The 11616-nt window shown below is 48.8% G+C and overlaps 1 long non-coding RNA gene across 1 annotated transcript; it reads right to left on the bottom strand.

Annotated features, from left to right (window-relative positions):
- Window positions 1-710: 710 nt before the first annotated feature.
- LOC140633067 (uncharacterized) lies at window positions 711-3004 on the bottom strand. Its single transcript, XR_012030706.1, has 3 exons — window positions 2860-3004; window positions 2366-2525; window positions 711-1908 (listed from the first exon to the last, which is right to left on the bottom strand). It is a non-coding gene; the product is annotated as an uncharacterized lncRNA (long non-coding RNA).
- Window positions 3005-11616: the final 8612 nt, after the last annotated feature.

Raw genomic sequence — 11616 nt, 5'->3', positions numbered from 1 at the left:
CCTCCGAGGGCAGAGTCTTCAGATATCCACCCAGCGGCCTTGGCACTCCCAGCCAGGTGCCAAAGTTAACCTTGACACAGTTTCCATGGTATTCTTCTTGTCAATGGAACCTCAAATCAACTCTGGGAGGCACTTCAGGGGTCACCTGGGCAGCTCTGCCTCTGAGGACCAACCTGGACAGGCTTCCATGTCTTCCCTCTCTGAAGGTTTCCTATGAGGAAGACACCCCTGATTCTCCTGGGAGCTATTTCTCCCTTTGGACAAGAAGCTCCTCTTGAAAAATCTTGAGGCAAAGGGGACTGTCAGGTACATACTGTCCTGTTTGGCCTGCAACGGCTTCCCCTTCGTGGAAGGCAACTGGGCACTGCACACCAAGAACTTCCAGGGGCACCTGGCTGGTCCAGCCGGTAGAGCATGTGACTCTGGATCTCAGGGTTGTGAGTTTGAGCCCCATGTTGGGCAGGAAACTTACTTAAAAAAAAAAGAGCTTCCAAATCACCTTAACCCATATAGTTTCCTAACAAAATTCTCCTAAATAAACAACTGGACAACTGTATAAAGAGGGATTTAAGATTTTGTATATAATAAAGAAAAATTAGAAATGTGCTATGTGTCAACCATAGAGGATTTAATACGAAATGGTAAAACCCAGCAGCAAAAAAATAACACATTAAAAAAAAAAAACTTGGCTTGAGAGAATATTTAATGACATGGAAAGTGTGAAAAAAAACACAGGTCATAAAATAGTGTGTTTAATAATAGAGTCGTAGTTTTAAAGCATGGGAAAGTACAGGAAAGATTTGGAAGCAAAGACCTTAATAATGGTTACCTTCGGGATGTAAGATTATGGGTAGTTTTCCCTCCTTCATTTCGCATAGCTGCATTTCAGAGGGTTTGCCATGAATATGTGTTTTAGTTTGAGCTTTTTAATTACACCAGTAATGCCTGAAAATAGACTCCTGTGAAGTAGTGAACCAAAACGCTGAAGGCCAGCGTCATCTTTAACTCCCACCCCAGGGCCCATCCCCTCCCAGCGGTGACCTCTGTGAGCGGGTTAATGTCACTCCTCTGAGTCCCTTGTGCATTTTGCACGGACACGTATGCACATTTAGAAATAAGCAACATTCTGTAGATTTTTTTTTTCCTTTTTTCTCATCATTGGTCTCCTAACGTGTACCGTACTGATATGTAACTTGTTCTTTCACTTACCCAGTGGCCTGGGAGAGCTTTCGGTAAGATAGCTACCTCGACCATTGTAACAGCCACATGGTGTCTACAGTATGGATGGACCACAGTTTGCCCATCTACCCACAACTGGTGACTATCTGGGGTGTTGGTTTACAGTTTCTGACTAATGCGAACACTGGTGCAGTGAAGATCCCAGTCCACGCTTGCACGCATGCAGGTACATACTCATTCCTTAGGGGGGGATCCTAAGAAGCCGAGTCTATGGTTATGCATAGTTTAAATGTAAATACATAACCCCAAAGTATTCTCCAAAAATAAGACTTGCCTGGCGTGGTTTTCCCACTGTTCAAGATATCTCTTTCTCCAAGTCCTTGCCAACAGCACGTGACATCATCAATCTTTTTACTTTTTTGTGTGCTACTTCAATGATAAGGAAGAAAATAGGGTTCTCACAGGTCACCCCACTTAACCCTTCCACATGGTGCTTGGCTGCGTCTCTAACACCATCCAAGGGGTCCACCAGCCTTTCTTGTCCACCTCAAACCCTCAGGAACACAGTTTTGTACCAAGTGCCCTGGGTGGCTGCTGTCACGCATCATTGCTACGTCTGAAGGCGAAGTGAGGAGGGTCCGTGAGGCTGTGGACGGGGGGAGATATTCCAGAAATGTGGGAACCATCTTCCATCACCAAACATGATTCCAGCACGATCCAATTCTCCCACTGAAAGAAATGTCAAATCTGCCCACCTCTTCCACCCCCATCATCAGCGTTCCACACCCGGCCATTCTCATCCAGCATGCGAACCCCAAAGTTGTTGGCCATTGTCCCCCACTTCCACTCGCCCTTTTGAGCCTCCAGTCTATTCTCCGCCCAAAAGCTAGACAAATCTTTCTTGAATCACAGCCCAGCCCCTTCCCTGGCCGCAGAGCCCTGCACCATCTGACCCCACCTGCTCCCTGACTTCATCTCCTCTGCTGTCCCCCTTGCTGCCTGCAGCCTGGGCACCCTGGATCCCTTCTACCCTGCACATACCCCCCCAGTTGTGCCCCGTGTTCAGGACCCACTCCCATCTCTTCCTTCCCATGCTGGCCCCCGCTCCTCTTTCAGGTCTTGGCCTGAACGTCACACAATCTAAGATGGCTCTTCCCCCATCTGGTTCTACTTTTCCATCCCTTGCCTTCATAGCTTCTGTCACTATCGAAACTCAGAAGCCAATCTGTGTGTCTGCGTCAGGCATTTCGGGTCCATCTTCCCACCAGCCTGGGAGCCCATCAAGGCAGAGGCTTCTTCCCTCTATCTCCAGCACCAAACATGGTACCTGATGTATACTCGATGCTCTGTGAGGAATGAATGAATGAATGAATGAATGAGACATGGGCCACCTGGGTGGCTCAGTGGTTGAGCGTCTGCCTTCAGCTCAGGTCGTGATCCTGGAGTCCTGAGATCGAGTCCCACATTGGACTCCCGCAGGGAGCGTGCTTCTCCCTCTGCTTATGTGGGATCTGCCTCTCCCTCTCTGTGTCTCATGAATAAATAAATAAATATTTTAAAATAAATTAATTAATTTTTAAAATTAAAAAAAAAAAGAAAGAATGGGATATCCTTGGAAAGATGGAGGAGAGACAGCCTGCGTAGCAGGGAGGAACGGGAGAGAAGCAAGGAGGTACTTACCATGGAAGGAGGCTCCAGCGAAGCCTTGATCAAGAAGGAGCCCACGGAGGCAGGGGGGCCCGGAGATGATGAAGGGGAGAAGCATCTAGTGTCACTTTCCCATTGTTTGCTGTTCTGTGATGCAATCCTCCCCAGGAGCCCAGATCCCAGGAAAAGCCTGTGCCTCTCAGGTGAGCGACACCTTGAGAAGCAGTTACAGGAAAATAGGCAGCTCTTGAGTCCACGTGGGGGCGGAGAAAAGGAAACAAGCACAGGAGGCGACGCAGATCCGCCCCCCACCCCAGAGAATCCTTGGTGATTTGGGCCAGGTGGGGACCCCACGGGTCCTCAGGGTGGGGACTCACTGACAGAACAGTGACCAGCCCCACATGGCTCCAGGAATCTGGTGATTCCACTTCTCTATCAGGTTCACCATCTAAAACTTCAGAAGAAAAGAACATTAGAAAAAAATCAGAAAGGACCCAAAGATAGGAGGCTTACTCCTCTGGGCAGGAGAGGTAGGCAGGCAGAGGAACAAGTCTGAGCTTCCAACTCAGTCAAGTTTGGGGTGCAGGTGCCAGGTCATCCTGGGCACCTCCAGGTCCCGATATGTAAAGTGGGCCTAATAGTCGTCGCTTACATCCGGACGTGGGCAGGTCGCACGAGATAACGAATCTCTAAAGCACTTGGCACTAGTTGCTGGGCTCCCCTGAGGGAAGGCACAAGTCCAGCACCCCGCGGAGACCTCGTGTGTGTTGCACGTGTGGAGGGTTGGCTTCCCACACTCGGGACTTGGGACCCAGGACCTGGGCAGTCGTACAGGGCCACGCGCTGGGTCAACACCCTGCTTTCATGCCCTCATCTTGAAATTCTTAATTTTGGAACAAGGGACCTTGAGTTTTTGTAGTGCCCTGGGCTCCCTAAGTTAAATTATGTAGCAACCGCGTATGCGTGCATGTGTGTGAGAGAAAGAGAGAGAGAGAGAGAGCCCGCACACAATGGTGAGTGGAGAGGAGGACGCTGTGGGTGCCCAGTAAAGAGATGTTCTCATCAACAAAGCGATGTTAGCTGATGGCAGACACCCCAGCCAGGACCCACCCCATGGTCCCGGGCCAACCCCACACACCAACGAGCTGAGACTTCACCTAACAATAGCCCCTCTCTGTTCCAAACATCAATAACCAAAACAACCCCTCCTAGCCTTTGGGCTGTCACCCAAACACCCCCACGCCCACAGGCCAAGGCCCAACACCCAGCAGTGCCAGGTGTGGGCTCCCCATGGATTTTCCCAAGGACTCAACCAGCCCCAGAGGCTGTTTGCTGGTGGTTCCCATCCACGAGGCCTGCTATCTGCTCATTCCCAGAAGCGCTTGCCCCACACCATCCTGTGTGCACCCTCAATGGTGCATTTATCAGCCTGTCCCCCTTTGGCCAGGTGGTGAGCCCCTCAAGTGCAGGGGCTGGGCCAGCCTCATCTCCATGTCCCAGGGCTGGGTGCAGTGCTTAGAACACGGAGGTGTTCCATTTTGCTGATGTGTTTATGCACTCATTCCAAACACATTTATCATCCAGGGGCAGGGATGGTTACAGACAAGATTAGCATAAAATAAAGGAGCATTTCTTACAGTCTGAGCAAGAATTGGAGCCTCAGCAAAAGTTGGACTCCCACTACCTTCATGCTGCTTCCCTGATCCGTGCTCACTGACCTGCACAGAGCAGGGCAGGTGTGGGGTGGAGTGGAAAGCCCCTGACAGGATCAGAAGACCTAGGGTCTGCTCCTGCTCGGTTCAGGACCCTTGCAGGGCCGCTCCCCTCCCCTGGATGTCACTTCCACCTCCACCTGGCAAACACATTGGATCATTCAACATGGTCACCACTTGCTTGAAATGTGGCTGGTGGGACTTAGGGAACTGCATTTGAAATTGTATTAACTAATTTTAATTAATCTGAATTTTAATTTTTTTAAGATTTTATTTATTTATTCATGAGAGAGAGAGGCAGAGACACAGGCAGAGGGAGAAGCAGGCTCCATGCAGGGAGCCCGATGTGGGACTCGATCCCGGGACTCCAGGATCACACCTTGGGCTGAAGGCAGGCGCTAAACCATTGAGCCACCCAGGGATTCCCCCCTAATCTGAATTTTAAAATGAACATACAAGTCCTAAGTCATTGGAGAATTCTCAAATACATTTGGAACAATGTGGGTATGGGAATCTAGTTTCTTCCATTGTAAATTTGATAAAATCTAAACACAGATCAAGTATTTCTGGGGAAAATTTAGATTTTGGACTAAGATGTTCTGTAAGTATAAAATACAGACTTTGAAGACTTAATATGAAAAAGGGATGTAGGGACGTCTGGGTGGCTCAGTGGTTGAGCGTCTGCCTTTGGCTCAGGGCGTGATCCCAGACTTCCCGGGATCAAGTCCTGTATCAGGCTCCCTGCATGAAGCCTGCTTCTCCCTCTGCCTGTGTCTCTGCCTCTCTCTGTGTGTCTCTCATGAATAAATAAATAAAATCTTTAAAAAATAAAATAAAATGCATTATCAAAATTAATTTCACCTGTTTCTCTCTCTCTCTTCTTTTTTTTTTTTTTTTTTTTGTCTTTTTGTTTTTAATATAGGTACCACAAGATTTAAAGTTACATTTGTGGCTCATGTTCTACTTGTACTAGGGAATCTCTGTAGGAATTCCCGAAAGAATCTCACACACATACACACACACACACTCCCTATTTTTTTTTAATATTCTGATATTTTACAAATCTATGCCCTTCCAGGGCTTGGTAATCATTAAATTCTATGAGTTGGCTTGTCTGGCATTCCCACCACCACCCCCCAACACACACACACACATACACACACCCTGGTCCGGTGTGGGCGCTTTGACTTTCCAGTGGGAGATTACGTCTGGTAGATCCATCCTCCCACCGGCTCCAGGGATGGGTCTATGACCCAGGCCTGGCCAATCAGAGAAGAGCACCGGATGGACAGACACCCAGATCTTGTGCCTCTGAGACAATGGTCTGCCTGACAAGGAGGGCAACACAGACAGAAGGAGAATTAAGAGTGAAGACAGCCCAAGTCTTGGACCTAAAGCCACAATCCATCCCTGGACTTTTCAGTTACAAGAGGAAAAAAGTCAACTAGAATTGGAATTCTCCCTTGAATCTTGAATAACACATGGACACTTACCCCCTTAACCAGCTAGCCATGTTCAACACCCCTGGGCTGCCTGAAGCCTCTCAGCCTGTCCTCCCAGCGGCCCCAGCCGCATCTCTCTGGCCACTCTCTCCCCCTCCCCGCAGCTGGACCAACCTGCAGTGTTGGGAACCAGCCCCTCTTGTCCTCTGGCGTTGTCACATGCCATTCCCACTGCCTAGAGCATCCTTTCCCTCCCCACTCCCACCCTGCCCCCTACCTCACACAACCTGACAAACTCCGCCCCTTTCGAGGCTTGACTACTCTTGTCAAGGTCACCGGTGACTTCTGTGTCACCAAATCCAATGGTCAGTTCTCTGACCAGCTTTCTTGCAACTTCTGGACAACACTTAACACAACTAACCGTTCTTGTCTTCTTGAAATCTTTCTCTTTCTCTTGGCTTCCACGGCTGCTTGTTCTTATCTCATTGGCCACTCCTTCTCAATCTCTTCATTCATGCATTCATTTATTCTGTTACATGTTCCTTCCACAAATATTTACTAGGAGCCTGCTACTTGCTAAGTCCTGGGCTAGACACTAGCCAGTCAACAGAACAAAGCTCTACTCTGTAGAGTTTACATTCTAGGGCGTTCTTTATGGATTCTCCACCTCTACTCAACTTCTTAATGTTGTCATGTGCTGAGGCTCACCTGGGAGTCTCTTGTCTTTTCCATCTTATCCAGTCTCTGTGGCTTTAAATTCCATTCATGTGCTGATGACTCCCAAATGTCTATCCTGAGCCCTGGCTGATTTCCCTGAACTCAGACTCACGGATCCAACTGCCTATTTGATTTAACCTCTTGGATGTCCACAGGCTGTCTCAAGCTTCACATGTTGAAAACAGAAATGAACCAAAAAAAAAAAAAAAAGAAAAAGAAAAAAAGAAAACAGAAATGTTTATTCCCCATCTCTCAGCCTAAACCTGTTTCTCTATCTCAGTCAATGGCACCACCATCCACCCAGTTGCTCAGGCCAAAAACCTAAGAGTCATCCTGATTCCTATCTTTTCTTCTTGCCCCACATCAAATCTATCAGCAATTTCTGCTCCAAAATGTACTCTGGGACTGTCCATCTTTCTCTAGTTCCCCTCCTACCACTTTAGGCCGCCATCCTTCGTCCTTAGACCACTGTAATGACCTTCTAACCGGTTTACCCACTTTCACCCATGCCCACCATCCCCATCTGTTCTTCACACAGTAGCTAGGGTGATCTTTAAAAATGTAAATCAGAACATGTCACTCCTCTCCTTAAAAAACCCTTCCGTAAACAGCGTGGGAGAAGAGCTTTGCAACATTTGTAAAAGACAATGGATTAGTAACTTGAATATACAAACATCTTCCATCAATCAATTAGAAAGAGACATCCTTGTGGGAAAATGACAAGGGATGTGAACAGACAATTCACAAGAGACGAAACTCCCAAGAGCCAATAAATACAAAATTACACGTTTCACTCGCTAGTCATCATGGAAATGCAAATTAAAGCGAGTTACCATTTTACACCCAAAACATTGTCAAAACCTTAAAAGGCTGACCCTATCAACTACTGGCAAGGTTATAAAGAAATGGGAACTTCCGGACGCTGCTAGTGGGAATATAAATTACTACACGAACTTTAGGGAGTCATCTGGCAATTTCCTATAAGGGTGCAAAGGTGTGCACCCTTCAACCCACTGATCTTCCATTTCGGATTCAGTTGTAATCCTAAAACGAGATATAGCCTAGATGCCCAACACTGTGAGAATGGGTAAGTATGTACACCATATAACCCTACATAGCAGTTGAAGGTAAATTGATTTAACAGCTAGCAAACATCGTGGGATGAGAAAAAGGCAGCTGTGAAAAGAAATGTGCTCACTGCTTTCATTTATATAAATTTAAAATGCTGAACTGAAGGAGAAACAGGGTTTCCCATTACCCTGACAGCAAAATCCTACTCCCTGCCCTAGACTGCAAGGCCTGTATGATGGGTGAGCAACCTCACCCATCTCCCACCGCTCGCTAAGCTCCAGCCACACTAGCTTTCTTTTACACAGTCTTCCCGCCCTATAGTTTCGTGGTCACCTCAGGACCTTTCTATTAACTGTTCTCTCTGCCTGGCACTGCCCCTAACGTGGGCTCCTTGTCACCCCCAGACATCTCTGTGTTCCTCAATTTGTTTGTTTGTTTATCTATTTATTTTTTTATCTCTCTCCACTAGACCGTAAGTTCCAGGACGGGAAGGACCTTGCCTTTTTTCTTTGGTGGCGCATCACAAGTGGATGGCATTTCACTCATGGAGGCCCTCAGGAAGTGCTTGTTGAATGAGTAGTAAGTAGGACTTCCTCCCGGGAGTCTTTCCCCAATTCCTAGGCCAAGGAGCATTCCTTAACTCTGCACCTCTCCAGCCTCCCGGCATGGCTCTCTCAGCAATTTTCCCATGATTGAGGAACTCTTGATTGGAGGTTCTCGAATAGATGTCTGGGGAATCCGTAAACATCCTAAAATCATAAGCAAAATTTCATGTGCGTGTGTGTATTACATTTCCTGAGAAGTTTCTTTATTTTTGTCATGTTCTTAAAGGAGTTATGCCACAAACACACAAAAGGGTTGTGGGGCACCTGGCAGGCTCAGTCGGAAGAGTATGGACTCTTCATCACGGGGTCGTAGGTTCAAGCCCTATACTGGGTGTAGAGATTACTTAAAATAAATACTTTTTTTTTAAGTTGTCGTAACACTGTTGTTTCAGTTGGGTTATAATTTGGCCAGGTCCTCCCAACCGTGGGATGCGTGAGGGCAAGCCCACCACTGTTTCCCCAAATGCCAGTACAGGAATCTCAGTGAGATCTGGAATGAATAAGTGAATGAACGCGTGCCTTTGGAGCAGGGGTACCAGGCTCATATTCACTCTTGAACCACTCAGCTGTTTAAGACATAGGGAATTGGAACAGACTGGAAGAGAATGCTGGTGTCAGAGCCAGGAAGGCTAAGCACCCAGATGGGCAGGCTCCTGGATGGGGCTGTCCCCTTGCCTATGTGAAGCCCAGCAGCACTGATCCGTTACAAGTTTTTGATCAAGGTCCAGCACTGGCTGCGCCCTCCTCCTCCTCCTCCCTCCCAAACCGGAAGGTGAGCCGGCTTTGGTACCAGGGGTGTTGCAGCTGAGATCAATTCAATCTTCAAGCTCAGTTTCCCCATGGAAACCCCACAACACGGCACCAAAACAGAGACCAAACCCTTCCTGGAAACTCAAGGGGCAAGGAGGGGTGTCTCCTTCACCGGTAACTTAGGAATCTAGAAATTCCAGTGGGGCCAACTGGGAGACAGGTGTGGGACACTCGTTCCATATAAAGAAATCCCAGGCTCCAAGACAAATCCCTGTTTGCCATGTGGCCAGAGTCTTTCTCCAAGGCCACCCAGGGGCACATGCTTCCCTGAGAAGTTCCTGAATGAAGTCCTCAGGTATCCTGAGGAATATTTAATAATACTATTGGCTGCAATCGATCGAGGCCTTCCACATGCCAGGCCTTGTGCTATGTGATCTTCCTTTTAGGAAATTCAAGCCTCATAATATCCCTATGAGTCCCATTTGACAGAAGAGACAGAGAAAACTGAGGTGGGAAAGCCAAGTGGCTTGCCGAAGGGCCCTTGGCCCACAATTGGCAGAGCTGAAATTCAAACTGGTCACCTGATTCCTGTGACCTTAACCTCCACCCCGTTTATGGAGCCCATCCTTGGCCACTCAGGACTACACCTGATTACATTCAGGCCTCACAGCAATCCTGGCAGGGGGATCGCCGTTACCTTCTGCCATTTTACAGCTGAGCTGTCGGAGACACTGAGAGGCTAAGTAGGGCGCCCAAGGCCACTCAGCCAGGAGGGTAATGGCAGAGACCCATAGGTGTCTGACTCCAACATGCTCAAGTGCTGCCTGGAACAGTTTCCCTGGGGAGGGCTGGGCTGCTGTGACCATTCCCACCTCCCCACCCCTCGCCTCTTCAAGTCTGGAGTGTAACGAAATCATTCTCGAGGTCAAATTGCCAAGACAAAAACCAGTGGCAAACACATTGACTGGCAATGTATGAATGAATGAACAAATGAACTAATGAATGTTGAGCGAATGAATGAATGAATGAATGAATGAGTGAAGAATGGATTTCTCTTGACTACATCCTCCCCAGTCAGAAGGAGAGTCTCCAATTCCTGCCAGGTGAGGCAGACCCAGGTGCGCACCAGACATTGTCCCTGGGGGCAGGGGACCCCCTCTGTGGTGTGGTGTAGGAGATGGGCTCACATGTGTTCCTGGAGAACCAACCCTACTGTCCGCACAGGAATTCCCAAGTTGCACCCAGGTTCTCATGGATTTCTCCCCATAGCCCCAGGGAGGGAAGTCCCTCACTTCCATTTTATAAGTTGCTGAGCCCACAGCTCAGAGAGGGGATGTGAGTTGTCACACAGGAACAGGTGACAGAGTGGGGGTCCCTTTTCCTCTGGCCTGTCCTGATGGATCAGGATCTGACCATAGGCAGTCACAGGCCAGGGACAGGATTATGGGATTGCCAGAGGTTGGCCAGAGGACCTAGAACTCTCAGGTCCACAGGCCAACAGGTCAGGGAGAAGCACCTGGGTCCTCATTTATGGGGAGATGAAATAGAAACAAGCCATTCCAGGGGACATGCCCAGAGGCCCCAGCCAGACAGCACAACCAGGCCCGGAGGACCTCAGAGAGCTGCACTGCCGACTCTCACGTAGGGTCAGGCCAGAAACCAGGCAAACCAGGGCCACCACCCAGGGTTGGAAAAACAGGCACAAGCCCAGCCGGTGGTGGCCCCAGGAACCTGGGGCAGAATCAGCAATGGGCCCCTGCCTGTCCTCGGCTCATCCCTCCGGGTAGTGCACATTCTCATCCTCGATAATGGGCGGGGAGGGCAAAACACCCCTCCAGCATGGGCACAATTCAGTGTTGCCCAGCACCCTCACGACAACCCAGCTGAACTTGGCCCAGCCAGGCCCTCACCAGACAGCTGAGCACAACGGCTCTCTCAGGCAGGCAAACAATTAAGCCCTTTCAGGCTGAGGGCGACCAGACTGGCATTCGCTGTACCTCTGTTTCTCACTGGCTCCCGCAAGTGAATCACTCAGATTAATGACCCTCGGAGCAATGAAGGAGGAGCAGGTTTGAGTCCTTGAGCAGATAGAAAGCTGGGTCCCAGGCACACCAGCATCACTGCTGATGGAGCTCAATGAGGTGAATGCTTCAGGGTCACAGAGCCAAGCGATTGGTTAAAACAGTGTCCCAAAATTGTCACTGACTGTGGCCGTCAGAACTATAGAAGGTTAGTGGATCATTCAAGAGCTATGGATTGTTCTAATCACAGAGCCACAAAAAGCCGACGTCCCAATGCCATCAATTCTAAACCTAGACTCACCAGCTAAGGCAATCACAGGCTTCCAGGACCATCAAGCCATCCATTGCCAGAACTAGCTCTTTAGAGCAGGAAAAGGCCTGAGAGACCTATTTGTCTGAGGCTTCATTTGCAGGTGGGGAAATTGAGTCAGCTGATTAAGGTCATATAGCTAGGGCAAGGACTCGAACCTTG

Source organism: Canis lupus, chromosome 5 (assembly GCF_048164855.1).
Source record: "Canis lupus baileyi chromosome 5, mCanLup2.hap1, whole genome shotgun sequence".
Classification (NCBI taxonomy): Eukaryota; Metazoa; Chordata; class Mammalia; order Carnivora; family Canidae; genus Canis; species Canis lupus.
This window is presented reverse-complemented; position numbering and strand designations above follow the sequence as displayed.